This window comes from Setaria viridis, chromosome 1, assembly GCF_005286985.2.
Source record: "Setaria viridis chromosome 1, Setaria_viridis_v4.0, whole genome shotgun sequence".
Lineage (NCBI taxonomy): Eukaryota > Viridiplantae > Streptophyta > Magnoliopsida > Poales > Poaceae > Setaria > Setaria viridis.
In genome coordinates, this window is record NC_048263.2 from 9,647,624 (window position 1) to 9,662,720 (window position 15,097).

At 49.3% G+C, this 15,097-nt stretch overlaps 1 long non-coding RNA gene and 1 pseudogene across 1 annotated transcript; one reads left to right on the forward strand and one right to left on the reverse strand.

The window, feature by feature from the left end:
- Positions 1–2,906: 2,906 nt before the first annotated feature.
- Positions 2,907–7,154, reverse strand: LOC117842077 (uncharacterized). The gene is made up of 5 exons (XR_011897684.1): positions 6,193–7,154; positions 5,945–6,116; positions 5,781–5,847; positions 5,135–5,602; positions 2,907–3,972 (listed from the first exon to the last, which is right to left on the reverse strand). It is a non-coding gene; the product is annotated as an uncharacterized lncRNA (long non-coding RNA).
- A 5,995-nt stretch (positions 7,155–13,149) lies between these two features.
- On the forward strand, positions 13,150–14,761 carry LOC140221588 (uncharacterized; annotated as a pseudogene).
- Positions 14,762–15,097: the final 336 nt, after the last annotated feature.

Sequence of the window (15,097 nt, forward strand, 5' to 3'; positions counted from 1 at the left end):
CCAGCGCCGCCGCTCCTTCCAGCGCTGCCTCCCTCCTTGCCGTCGCCTAAGCGACCGCCGGAAGCCCGCACGACCGCAAGGAAGGCGACGGCGGGGCTCCACCTCCCTCCTCCTCTCCTTTCCTCCCCCTCGCGCTCTCCTTGGTGGCGGCCATGGCGGAGGCGCCGGTCGCCGGCCGGCCGTGGCCGGATCCGCACCCTAGGCCACTGGATCTGCTTCCCCAAGGCCTCAGCGTGTCGGAGATTGCGGCGGCGGTGGCGGGCCTGGCTACGGCGGCCTTCCACGCCGACGGAGCTTTGCCTAGTCGCCGGCGGCGCTGTGGCTGCGGCTCGGGCAGCATGGCTCGGCTAGGACGGCGTCGACGACCGGTGCGGGCGTGGCTCGGATGTGGCGCTCGCGGTAGGCATGTGGCGGCTGCCTTCCAGGCAGCAGCGGATGTTTCCAGCCGCGGCGACGTGTATGGCCGGCATGTAGGGACGGGCTACGGCGGTGCCCGTAGTGGCATCACGGCCTGCCCCTACGGCGGGCGGGCTCCAAGGTGCTGTGCAGCGGTGTGTCGGTGGCGCCGTGGTGGTGTGGCTGACAATGGTGTGCTTGGGCGCATTCCAGCGTCGCCGTGGTGGTGTCGTTGACTGCGACCGTGCGAGGCTCACCAACAGTGCTATGGTGGTGGGGCTGGTGGTGCTGGCCGTCTCTTTACGCCATGGTGACGATGCGGATGAAAACCCATCCCTCCTTGGGACAACGTCGATGGCACCATTGGCGTCATGTCCTTCCTAAAGGTGACGTCGGGCATCTCTTGCACGGGCCTTGGCTCCTGTCTGGCTTCCTTGTCGAACGAGGCAGGTGAAAACCCAACCCACTTTGGGCTGGCATCGACAAGATCTTCGACGTCTCGACCTTCTTGAAGGTGATGTTAGGCACTCCCGGCAAGGCAGCTTGCTTTGGTGATGGTGGCTCCTGAGGGGGTGCTTTCTTTCTTTTCCTTTCTTTCCATTTCCTTATTAAAAAAATTCCCGTATGTGGCGCTGGTGGTGTGGTGGCCTGTGTCGACGTCCCAATTCGACCGAGCAGAGTTCGTGGAGGCTTGGGTCGATGTTCCAATCCGACCAGGCGGAGTCTTCGTTGAGGCTCTTGTCGATGTCCCAATCCGATCAGGTAGAGTTGAGAGAGACCCGGTTGATGTCCCAATCCAATCGGTAGATGTTGTGTGCTTGAGTTGAGTTTGAGTTGTGCGTTAGTGTGGTACGGTGCGGGTTGATGCCCCTATCTAACCGACTGGTGTTGTTTCTTTGTTGTTTATCCAGTCTGAGTTTATTCTTCTTTTTAATATAATCGGCAGCTCTTCTGGTTCGTTTCGAAAAAACATGTTGCAGGTGAGGAGTGTGACTCTTTATTTACTGTTTTTCTCGCATCAGGCATGTTTGAGAATTTATACTTTCTAGCAGTGATGCATACAGTGGGTCTACTATGATGTTGCTGTTCTTTGAGATCAGTACTTGTTACCTATAAGAAAACACCATCAGCTTCATCTTTTTTTTTCCCATAACATGTACTTTGTGGGCTTAATAGCAGCTGAATCGACAAGAGGAATGGCAAGTCACGGCGTTTCTTTTTGTTTCTTTTCTGGTTGATGCTGGGCGACATTCCGTCACGTGAAATTTGGATTTTCGCCATCACAAACAATAGGCTTCGCAAAATTACCATAGCAAACATGAGTTTTGCAAAATCACCACTTGAAACGTTGGTAGGTCAGTGTCTGTATTCTTTTGGTTCAAGCTACGGGGCTTTTAGGCGTTCAGATGATCAGATCCGTTGCTTCACAGGACGATGGCACGAAATGGGCTAGCCGAGATCCAGTTTAACGTGTGACATGGCAATTTCATCAGTTGCTAGATCATAGTTTGTTTTTACTTAAAATTCAGATATCCATGATGGTACGCTGCATACTTGCATTGACGCAGTATACCGACGATCTCCATCTCTGAATCCGACACCAACCTCTGCCTGCCAAGCTCAGTCTTTGAGCTTCTTTTTGATACGGTGAGGTGAAGTAAGCAGGGGAGACTGACCAAGTCCGGCGTCCTAGAGGCCTCTGCTGCGGAAGAGGCAAGATGAGCCCTGGCCACGCGCCCACGCCCAAGAGCAGCCATGACGTCGAGGTCCCCTGCACCGACCGCCGCCACTACCCGAGGAATGGAGCACTCCGCTTGAGTCATCTGCCGGCGGCCCAACCCGGACCCCGACCACCGCCTCGCTTCCCTTCACATTGGGAGGAAGAGGCCGCGTACGGAGGCGCAGCGGGTGACGAGGCCCGGAAGCGGATGTAGAAGGAGGAGATCAGGCTCAAACGCCGCGAATGTTGGCCGCCGCCGGGAGGGAAGGAGAAGGATTAGGAGGCCGCAGGCTACGAGGGGATCTCTGCAGAAACTCAGGGACCAAAGCTTATATAAAACCTCCTAAAATGGATCGCGATCAATAATCACGATCCAAATATTTACATAAACACACCTGATTTGAATCGTGATTATTTGCCGCGATCCAAACTGGAGGTTTTGTGTAAAAGTTTGGATCGCGATTATTAATCGCGATTCAAATAAGGGGATTTCTGCAAAACGTGTTGGCGGCGGCCATGGACACCCAGGCGAGCGCGCAGCGCAACGAACGGCGTCCGCGCCGACGTGCCCACCGATTCCGCCCCGCCGCGCGACGGCGATTTCCGCGCCGGGTTGAGGTTATCTCATCCGGAGGGAGGTGAGGCGTCAGGGAAGGCGGTGGCGGTGAACTGATGCTGCGACGCGACGGCATGGCGGCGGCGGAGGCCGTTAGCTATCCGATGAGGTCCCCCCCGGCCATCAAGCACGTCCGTGAAGGACCAAAAAAGGGGAAGACCTCAGATGTGAGGATAATCATAATCAGAAGGCCTATAGACTCTCTTGTCCTCTGCTGTTACAAAAATTCACACTTCAACTCTTTATGTTAAAAAGTTGGAGATCGCTGTTGCTTGACTCCTATGCTTGATAACAATATTCTGTCATCTTTAACCATTGTTTTGCGTAGTTGTGATTCCGAGGGTGTGAGATCAAATGTTGGAATATTACTGAAATTTTGTTGCGGCATATCTCAGCACCTTTTGGCTGGCATTCACAATAACACCTATGCCACATGAACTGCTGCATAACCATCTCTATCTAGTGCTTAATTTGCGAGGGCGTCGGTTCCCATACTGTTTGATTCACTAAGAGGTATTAGCTAATTTACAACCAACTTCCTTTTCTGAAGAACTGCCTGATCACTTCCGGTTCTGTCAAATGCATCAGCATTGTTATGGCTGCTCATTTTCCCTTCACAAAATGTACTGTAATGCAGGCATGCAGATGCAGCTATGATATGACATGCGGAATTGTGAAAATGTCCAGATATCCGCAGCTGCCTCTGTTTTTCTAGTATTTGCTTATACCTCTCCTGTTTGATTATTTGTAGCAATTTGAAGCTAATGTGTAAAAACAGAGTCCTTGTCTTTCAGCAGGTCAATTGCTCTGGCAGCAAAAAGAAAAGTTAAAAAAAAAACAGAGAAGTTCTTTGCCTCACTGGGAACATCAGTCATGTTGTGCAGGCATCACTGTTGTGGTCTCATTAAGCTGAATGCCCTAGCACTGATCTTTTCTTTGCTTGAAGCCAAGGGCCTCTAGCGATTCAGCTCCATTGGTTGGAAGGATGCGCTGTACATATGGCAGCGAATCAATAGTTGGGCTCGCATGATTTGTAAATTGTGATCGCAGCGCATAACTGATTCTCTTAATCTGCATCTAACCCACTTTGCAGGCACTCAGATGGGGCACACGTCTCCAGCAGCTATAGCGGGCTATTTGCGACATTGCTCAAAACATTACCAGAAGATGTTTAAGGGAGAAGACAACATTGTGTGTACCTCCTTAATACTGGGTTTCATAAGCCTCTTCGAGTACGTTCCTGTCATAGTTAAATTGTACGTAAAGTACAAGAGTCAGTACATTGTCACCGCAACACAGTGATAGAAACATTTATTGATTATAGAGTCTATAAAATATGCTATGCTATAAGAAGAAATCATGTTGGAAATCTCATTGAATTGGGAATAAAAGGATTAACTACTATATGAGACTCCATGGTAGGGCACATCAACTTCACTAAAATCTAAAACAAGAAAGAGCAGGAGGCAAATGAAGGCATGAGTTTACATTCATAAAACTAATTCAAAGTAAGATTTTTGCAAAATTGTATTCCCAGTCTGCAAAATTGGTATTTCTAAAAATATTTCACTATACTTCTTTCAGTTATAATTGGTCTTTTTTCAGAAAGGAATAAGAGGATCCCATAGCTACATCAAAGTAATCACGATCTTCACATAACAGGAATCCTTACTTCTTGTACTACCAGAGCAATAAAATTAAATTTCTAAGCAAAATGGGGAGCTCTGCAACTACAAATCTAGGATTTAAAATAACCCTTTTGCATCTTCAAACCAGGAACAATGTTTTCAAGTTACATGGTTTGCCAGCTGCTTTAATCTCTGATAGAGATAAAATATTCACTAGTACTGTTTGGCAAGAGTTATTTAAGTTGGTTGGCACAGATCTAAACCTGAGCAGTGCCTATCACCCAAAAACAGATGGGCAAACAGAAAAAGTAAATCAGTACTTGGAAACTTATTTAAGATGCTTTGTTCATGCTTGCCCTACAAAATGGTCTTAGTGGCTATCTCTGGCAGAATTTTGGTATAATACTTCATATCATTCTACACTGGACAGTTCTCCTTTTGTGGTTCTGTATGGACATGAGCCAAGGCAGTTGGGCATAGATGGTGTGGAACATTGACAGATACCTGATTTGCAACAATGGTTAAAAGACAAGGCACTGATGCAGCAACTCTTACACCAGCATCTCCTCAGAGCTCAAAAACATATGAAGGAGCAAGCTGACAAGAACAGAACAGATAGAACATTTGAACTGGGAGAATATGTCTATCTCAAGGTCAAGCCATATGTCCAGACTTCTTTGGCAGCTCGGTCATCTAACAATCTATCTTTCAGATACTTTGGGCCATACCAGATTATAGACAAAATTGGTGAAGTGGCATATAAACTGAAACTACCTGATGGATGCACTGTTCACCCAGTGTTTCATGTCTTACTATTGAAGAAGGCTGTCCATCACTCCACGCTGGTATGTTCTGAAATACCTGACTTATCCCATGAGCTGCAGGTCCCTCAATTTATACTGGATCGTCGCCTCCATCAACAACAAGATAAGATGATCCCCCAAGTACTCATACAGTGGTCACATTGGCCGTTGGATACAACAAAGGGTCGGTTGGCATGAACCGCCTTTTCTTCAATGAACGCTTCTAGATTCAATTTATTTCCTTCAATCTTGTCTCTATATTGCTACATATGGAACAAGCGTATGGCAATACAAAATAAGTGTGTGCAAGCATCAAGAGAAACAGAGCCTATATCATTTGTCCATGCCATATGCTGGTCATCGGAAAAATTATGCCACAACCAAGAAAAATTGATAATGCCTGATGAATTCCATAACCCCGAGCTGTCCAGCTGTGAAACTGCTACAAAGAAAAAAAGTCACTTAATAGATGATTAGAACATGAACAACACAGAAGTGCGATATTCTCACCTGCTGTGTTGAAAGTGGTTGAGAAATGGGGCAAGTGCCAACTCAATTAATTCAAATTCCTATGGCAAATGAAAGAAAAAAATACACAGAATGATCAAAAGGAATACCTTATGCCTGAAATAAAATAAAATAAAAATACACAGAATGATCAAATTCCTTCTCTCCTCCTCATGCCTGCAGTAGAGCCACAGAATGATCAAAAGGAATACCTTATGGAAAATAATGGAGGTTGAATCAAATTCATGGACAGTTGCTGAAACGAGATGGTCACCAAGGATTTGATTCTTCAGAAACTGGAACTTGAGGTGTTCCAGCAGCTCACTTTGGGTGGTGAGTGGAGACATTCAGATCACCGTCGTCCCTTGTATATAGCACCAGAGTGAAGGGTAGAAATCTTCTTCCGGTACATTATTGCAGAAGCTTTCCAATGATCGTTATGCGGCCTGAAAGAGAAATGAATGTTCACAGGCACGTGAAGAAGCATTTGTCAACATTCTAATTGGAAGGCGATATACTAACCTGCCTAGGCAATATCTCAAACACCTGGCGTGCTACCGCCAGCGTGTGACGGCCAGCAAGAAGCTGCGCCGCCTCCGCACCTGCAATCGGGCAGGCGCCCGTCGCCGTTGTCCCACCGAGCCGGATGGCGTGCTGCTCGTCGCCGTTGGACCACAGCGCCGCCGCTTCACCCACCGCCTTTGCCAGGCCATCGGCAAAGGAGCCGGGTGGATCCTGCGCGCTGCGCGCGCCCCGCGAGCATGGTGGTCGGCGCGGTGCTCCACCGTGGGAGGGAGCACCGACACTGCAGCGCGCCGGAAGCCGGGAAGGGCTGGCGCCGGAATCCGACCGGCTAAGCAGAATAGCAGGTACTGAAGAATTGGATCCAAAAACGAAATGGCACAATTGTAGCCTCAAATCGAACAACACCGACGGGTTCAACTACTAAATTTGCCCAATTGGGGAAAAAATTGACCCAGTTATGGCCCTATACTCCTATGGACACCCGATTGGGGGACAAACTGCACATCATAACTGTGAGTAACCAAAAACAAAGGGGGAAATAAAGCTGCTTCTGCAGAATCTTCTAATCTTCCTCGTCGTCCGAATCCTGCGGAGGAGATTGGGGCTCCTCGTCTTCATCTTCTCATCTTCGTTGCCAAAAAGCTAGACCCCGAACAAACACTCCACGCAGCAGATGTCGCCTGCCTGGTCGACTGACTCGTTGCATGAGAGGTTCGCGCAGCTGTTGGCGCCCTGGGTATCTGGCACGTCGCGCCTGCAGACGGCCACCATCTGAACACCGTTTGCTGTGATCCTCTGCATTGCAATAGATTGATCAGGATGGTCCTCTGAAACCCCAACATGTAGATTAATCAGGGTGTAAGCGAACCATGATCACGTACCTTGAGTCGTTCCAAGTGTACGGGCTGCCCGATGACGTCCTCGGCGATGAGCTTCCACCCGTCCTGCTCCACGATCTCTACCAGGACGGGGGCGTGGTTGGGGGCGGCGCCGCCTTCTGCATCCGCACCATGGACGTGAAGAGTGTGGTTTGCGCAGTGCGCAGAAGCAAATGCACGTAAGCAGCCTAGGCAGAATACATCTCGAACGGGTTCTTCATCAAATTCCACGTTGACTAGATCCCGAACCAAGTTTGCATTCTTCCCATTGGGCTTACGCACAATCTGCACGAGAACAAAACGAACATTACAAAATCTGCGGGAAATCGATATTGCAACTGCAAAACAAGGAATCAGCTTGCCTTGCATGCGGGGCTGCAGTAGTCACTCTTCGCCCGAATACGGTCCTCGCAATTGTGGCATCTGCCCTTTAGCCGCATATCAGCCGGCTGCCGGTGGATGAAAATTCTGTTCTGCCCTGCGTCCTTCTTCCTCTGAATCCCTCGCCAATCAAACCCGAGATTGGAGACCTTTACCTGCCTAGCCAGAATCGCGGGCATGTCCTTGTACATGTGGATCTGCAATGCAATAAAACGAAAGCAAAGATCAAATCATTAACCAAAAGGGGAGCAAGAAAAACGAAAAAGAAAACGAAAGCAGGATCAAATGTTTAAACCGAGTAGAGAGGAAGTTGTCGCAATAAAACGAAAGCAAAATGGAAGCAGCAAGAACAATCGCGTACAATCGCGTGCCGAAGAACAAGCGCGTCAGAGTTTCGCCTAAGCCCAAGAACGCCCAACGCCCAAGAACGCCCAACGCCCAAGAACCAAGAACGCCCAACGCCCAAGAACAACAAGAATCCCGCCCAAGAAAGAAGCGTACCCCGAGGAGGTCGGCGCCGGCATCACCATGGTGGCGAGCGGCGTGATCAGGACAGCAGATCACGCAGGTCCTCCCGCGGCAGGCCGAACAGAACCATCTGCAGACGCACGGCTTGCCGAAACCCCAGACCGTCATAGCGTCCGCGATATCCATCTCCATGGAGCTGAGAGCCAGACGGAGCAGGACGTGGCAAGAAGGGCAAGGGTTGGAGCCTTGGAGGGGGAAGAAGAAGAAGAAGAAGCAGGAGGGGGAAGCGTGCGAGGGGGAAGAAGAAGAAGTAGGGCGGGGTGGATATATAGGCGGGGAATGAAAGGAGGATGGAGCCGGGAGGGAACCGACTCGAACTCGAATTGAGTTCAACGGCTATGTACGTAGTACTAGCTAGTAGGCTAGCAAGAAGGGCTGGGTTCTTTTCTTCTTTGGTGAACCTTGATGGCTCTCGCGCCCTGAGAGCGGCCACGACGCCGCCGCCGGCAGCCCCTCAATTATATTCCTGAGCGATCGGCCATGCACAACCCCTCTCTCCCTCCGCTCAGCCGTTCAAGAACTGAATTGCTCCGACCGGTCGGCGGTCGCCCGGCCCACCCCAGGGTACGTTCGGCCATCTTGCACGGTGGGTACAACCCTTCGCCAGCCTCCGACGGACGGCGATCGCCATGAATGGGACGGCCCTTGCCGTCGTCATGATCGACGAAGGTAACCGCGGCGTGTTCGAGGACGTACGCTGTCGTCATCGTCGCCGGCGGCCATGGCGGCGATGGATGTGCGATCTTTGCGATGGGTTTTAGTTCGGCCGGGCGGGGTGCTTCGTTCTGTCACCTATAGATTTCCATTTGGCCCGCGGCCCGTGGGCCAACCCACGGCACGACATTTTGGCCCGGTACAGGCACGGCCCAGCACGACGGCCTTGCAGGCCGGGCCGGCCCGGCCTACATCACGGGCCGGGCCTGGGCCGCTACCTCAGCACGTGGGCTGGCACGGCACGGTCTGGCCCATTTGGCCCGTGGGCCAGCAACGGTCGGCACGGCCTGTTAAGGCCTGCCTCGGCCCGGCCAACGGCCGTATATAAGCCGGCGCGCGACCGCCCCCGGCTGAAACCCTACTCCTCTCGCCCCCGGCCCCCCGCATCGAGCCGCTTCGCGCCCTCGCCTCTATCTCTCTCTCGCTCTCTCCCGGTCCCGGCTCCTCGCCTCCTCCCCGCTCCCTCCCGGCTAGATCCTCCGCCGTCCTTGCCCGCCGCCGGCTCGCCGGTGGCCCCTCCGCCTCCCTCCCCCCCCCCGTAACTGCTCCTCCACTCTCAGATCCGGCGTCCTCGCCCACCGCCGGCTTGCTGGTGGCCCCTCCGCCGGCTCCGCCTCCCTACCCCTGTAACTGCTCCTCCCCTAGTCCCCTCTCAGATCCGGCGTCCTCGCCCGCCGCCGGCTCGCCGGTAACCCATCCGCCTCCCTCCCCGTAACCCCGCTTCTCCCTTAGCCCCTCCGGCCCTCCGCCTCCCTCGGTTCCTCACCTAGTCGCCTCCTCCCCCCGACCCTCGCAGATCCGCCTCACTCCCTGGTTCCCCACCGTTGCGGTTCGTCTTCTCCGGCTCCGGGCTCCGGCTGCGCAGGTAAACACCATCCTCAGTTCCTCACTCCTCTCGTTCCTCTTCTTCTTCCGTTCTTCGACACCTCACAGATCCGCCTCCCTCACTTTCTTCTCTTTTATCGTGTAGGTCTCCTACAGGGGCCGAGAGTCGTTGAGGAACGGAGCCGCCGAGGCGACGACGTCAACGGTGGAGGGCTCGAGGGTGTGTTCCGGTTCCGGGTGTGCTCGAGGATGGACGACGACTATCCAACCTGCCTCAATGATGAGTTGCGGTTGATGGGGGAGACCGGAGATGATGATTCTGATTTGGAGGCGGATCGGCGGGCGCTGCTCGGTGGTGCCGTCCCCGATGCTCAGCCAGGTCCTGGAGATTCTCCAGCACCTGCTGCTGCTGGCTCTGGTGATGGTCCGGGCTCGGAGAGTACGGGCAGCAAGAGGACTCGTTCTTGCACCTCTAAGGTGTGGGATGACTTTGAGCCTCTGTACGAGGTAAAGAATAACAAGAGGGTAAGAACTGGTGCTAAGTGCCTACATTGCAAGAAAATTTATTCTGGTAAGTCTGCTAGTGGTACTGGACACTTGCATAGACACCTTCCAAAGTGCCCAGTCTTGCTAGGTGCTTCACGTATGGCTCAGTCCCAACTCAAGTACAATCCTGATGGCTCTCTCCATATGTGGGAGTACAATCCTGATGTTGCTCGTATCCAGTTGTGCAGATTGATTGCTAGACTAGACCTTCCTTTATGCTTTGGTGAGTCTGATGCATTTGAGGAGTATATTAATATTGCTCATAATCCTAGATTCAGTTGTGTGTCTAGGCAAACTACCACCAGAGATTTTGTTAAGTATTTTGATGAGTGTCGTACTAAACTCCTGACTTCTTTGCAATCTGTTTCCTCTGTTGCTCTTACATCTGACATATGGTCTGGTAATGCTAAGGAAGATTACCTTAGTGTGGTTGCTCATTATGTGAATGCTGATTGGCAACTAGAGAATAGGATCTTAGGCCTTCGCTTAATTGATGTTTCTCATAATGCTGATAATATTGCTGAGCGCATTACAGCTGTTGCTACTGATTATGGTTTAAATGATAAGATATTTTCTATCACACTGGATAATGCATCGGCAAACACTGCCGCCATTGGTAAGCTTCATCCTTCACTGACTGGTTACATGGGTAGACTTTTTTTTCATCAGCGTTGTGCTTGTCACATCATTAATCTTATTGTTAAGGCTGGCCTTGATGTTTTCCTATGCTTAGTTCATTTAGAACTGCAATTTCATTCCTGAATTGTTCTAACCAACGTATTGCGGCATACAAGTCATATTGCATTGCTGTTGGTGTCCGTCCTCGTAAGTTTGCTTTGGACATGGATGTTAGATGGAATTCAACTTATCTCATGTTGAAGTATCTATTGCCCCATAAGACCACATTCCATCAGTTCATAACCACTCAATATGGTTTGGTTGAAGGTCAAACAATTCTGACAGAATTACACTGGTATATTGCTGAAAAGATTCTGATATTTCTTGAACAATTCTATGATTCTACTGTTATTCTGTCTGGTGTTTACTATCCTACTGCTCCATTAATCTTGCATCATATTCTTGAGATAGCTGGGCACCTTAATTTCTATGCTGATGATGCTGATCTGAAACATGTTGTTGCACCCATGAAGTCTAAGTTCTTATCTTATTGGGCTGATATACCTATGCTTTATGCCTTTGCTTTTATATTGGATCCTAGAGCTAAGATTACTGGTTTTAGCAATGTGCTTCAGCTGATGTCTCAGCTAACTGGTAAGGATTATTCTAGTTACTTAACTGATGTAAGAGCTGAATTGTCTACAATCTTTGGCAAATATGAAGCTAAGTATGGTTCTGTGAGGATGCAGAGGGCCACTCAGCCAGGCCCTGCAGGTAAGAAGAAGACTGCTTGGGGTAAGATCTTTGGTTCCCAGGCTGCTTCATCTACTTATTCTACTGCTAGCCTTGGTGCTGGCCTGGGTTCTACTTCTGTTTCCTCCTCCCTGTCTAGGAGACAATCTGCTAGTGCTTTGTTGCAAGCTGCTCAAACTGGTGCCTCTCTTGCTGCTGCTTCTGAACTGTCTGCTTACCTAGACAGTGACACTATCAATCAATATGATGATGACTTCAACATATTGACCTGGTGGCATGAGCATAAGTTATCATATCCTGTTCTATCTATCTTAGCTAGGGATGTTATGACTGTGCCTGTCTCTACTATATCTTCAGAATCTGCATTTAGTACCACTGGCAGGATCATTGAGGAGCGGCGATGTCGTTTGACCCTTGAGATGGTGGAGATCTTGGCTTTGATCAAGGATTGGGAGCAAGGAGATGCAAGACTGCAGCATACCGTCGATGATACCGAACTTGAAGAGTCATTTGAGGATTTGTATCTTGATGAGTAAGTTTTCTACTCTCATTTACTTCTAATCAGTATACTTGTGTTAGTTGTTACTTCAGTATACTTGTGTTAGTTGTTACTTGAAGATCTCTAATCCTCCTATCATTTTTTACAGAAGCTAGATGCCTGCTGCCCTGTTGGTGCTCTGTCAGTGTTCAGGAGCAAGATAGAACTCAGAAGTGAGAAGCCTTGTGCTGTTGTGCTTGTGTAGATCTTGTGACTTGTGAGTTGTGAGTTGTCAGTTGAGTTGTGAACTTGTGTGATTGTGTATAGTGTATCTGAACAATGAACTTATGAGCTGGCTGTACTCTTTTTTCCTTTGTAGGGTTTTCTCACGAGGTGTGAGTTTTTACCTACAAAGGTTTTTAATGAGGCAGCAATACAAACAGCTCAAAATAATATTCATATTTGTTTGTGTTATTGTGATTGTGAATCTGTGTGAATCTTGGTGAATTTGTGAATCAGTTGAATCTATGAATATATTGAATCAGTTGAATTTGTGAGTTTTTACCTATTCAAAATGTCTTCCTTTGAATATATTAGATTCTGGTGAGGGGTTTTTATTAAAACGTTACACGGGCTGGCATGGGCACGGTGAGGCTGTTAAGGCCCGCCGGGCCAGCGGGCCGGCACGGCCTGCGTAAGAAGTTAGCAGGCCGGACCTGGGCCGCTCTTTCGGCACGCGGGCCGGCCCGGCCTGGCACGACACATAGGCGGTCCTAAACAGGCCGGGCCTATTCGTGCCCGTGCCCGGCCGGGCCGGGCCGCCCGTTTAGCTATCTATACTGTCACCCTCCTGTACAGGCAGCACCAGCAGAGAAGCCGCCTCCAGCGAAGGGAAGGCGGGAAGGAGAAAGGCGCCAAGGGAAGGTAAACGCCATGCTGTTTGGGCCGGACTGGGTTAACTAAGATTAGGCCCATGTAAGCGAGAAGCCCAGTAGAGATAGTCGTTAAGCTGGCTCCTTGCGTGGAGAAGAAGTTGAACTTCGTTGTACCTGACGAATCGAACCGAGTGCTTCGTCACCGGCGTTGGTAGGGACGGTCGCCGCCGTTGCCTGAGGGAACCCGGTTCCACCAAATTATCGTGCTATCTGCAACTCGATTAGAAGTACGGTAACAACTGGTATCACAAACAAGATCCTAGCGCCACACGAATATCAGACTCGCCTCCAAATCACGATGAAGATGAAGACCGATGAGCAGTTCGACAAGATCCTCGCCATGCTCGGCAAGAGCAACAAAGGGATCGACAAATTGAAGATGGCGATGTGAGAGTTGACCGCCGCAAAAGAGGAATTCGAGACATGGAAGCCTGAAGTTGAGCAGAATGTCTTTGATCTGAAGCAAGCCCTCTCCAATCTCGGAGAGCATGTTGAGCAGCTCACCGCCGACTTCTTCTCCACCACCAAGAGGTCTAGCTCGCTCATCGACCACCCGGAGTCGCCGCTATCTCTGGCGAAGGTGCTTCAACAGGTGTCGGCCACCGCCCACCTGGTGGCTACCTCCAAGGAGGCGACATCAACGTCAGGGACTGACGAACACCACGTCGACAACTCACACCGGGGGTTTGGATTTGGGATGGTTTACACCGTCCCACCTCCATCTCCGGTCACAGGTGCAAAAATTACCCGCAATTGTTCTCCAATCTCATTCAATTTGGGTGATGTTGCACACAGTGATCAGAGTTCTGCTTCCCAATTACATGCTACTTTTCCTCAGCTCAATTTCCCATAGTTTGACGGATCCAATCCAGAATTATGGGTTAGTTTTGAAACCCTGTTCAGTATCTATTCCTTAGCCAAACACCAGTGGGTTAGTTTTGCTACGATGCACTTCATAGGATCTGCAGTCTTTTGGTTACAGTCTATCCAATCTAGACTAGATTCCTTATCTTGGGAAGAACTCTGTGCTGCTATATGTGCTAGGTTTGATAGAGATGAACATAATCAGTTGATTAGGCAATTCTTTCGTATTCATCAAACAACATCAGTTATGGAGTACATTGAAACCTTTGGAGATTTAGTTCACCAGCTCCTAGCACATGATCCCACCCTTGCACCTTCCATGATTACCAATTCCTTGATGGTTTAAAAGATGAAATTAGATTAGTAGTTATTGTTCATCGTCCCCATGATTTGGATACTTCGAGCTCTCTAGCATTATTGCACGAAGAAGTTGCTGTTGAACATCCAAAAAGAGAATATAAAAGATCTGAAACCAATACTTATGCTAGAAGATTTCAACCTGATGCAAGCAAGTATCCAAGCCTACCTATGACTCCTACTACCAGCAAAGCCCATTCAGTGTTCTCTCCTGAAGACAAAAAAGGGCTTTGACTCTGTCAACTCAAAACTTGTGGAAGACAAGCTAATTGCCTTGAAAGCATATAGAAGAGCTAAAGGCCTATGCTACAAGTGTGGTGAAAAATGGAATCCCTCTCACAAATGTCCACCAGCAGTATCCCTGAATGCTATTGAAGGAGTCTGGAAATTATGTGCCGACAATATCTTGCAAGATTATGAAGATTCAGATTCAGCCGATGACTTATGTGTCTTTACAAGCTATCAACGGGACTGAAGGGGTCAAGACCATGAGATTGAGGTGCTTTATCAACAATATGGAAGCATTTATGTTGATGGATTCTGGAAGTACACATTGCTTTATCAATGAAGGGATGGCAGCAACAGTTCTAGGATGCCAATCCTTAGATCAACCTATTTAGGTTAAAGTAGTAATAGAAATATCTTATGGTGCACTCATAAACTCCCACACTTGATCTGGGAATTTAGGGCCAAACATTTCACACTACTTTCAAGATTCTTCCCATGGGTAGTTCTGATATGATACTAGGAATGGATTGGCTAGAATGTCACAGCCTAATGCAAGTTCACTGGAAACACAAGTGGATGATGTTCACTCATGAAGACACTATTGTTAGACTCCAAGGTATATAGACCAGTGCTACTCTTGGTCCCACTATCACTAATACACAGCTCAGAGCGTTACAGAAAAATGATTCTATTCTGTATGCTATTCAACTTGGTGCAGTTGATATTGACCAGGCAGTTGTTGACGGCAGTTAGCATGCTCATTTGTGAACTGCAAGTGCACGGATCAGTTGTAGCTT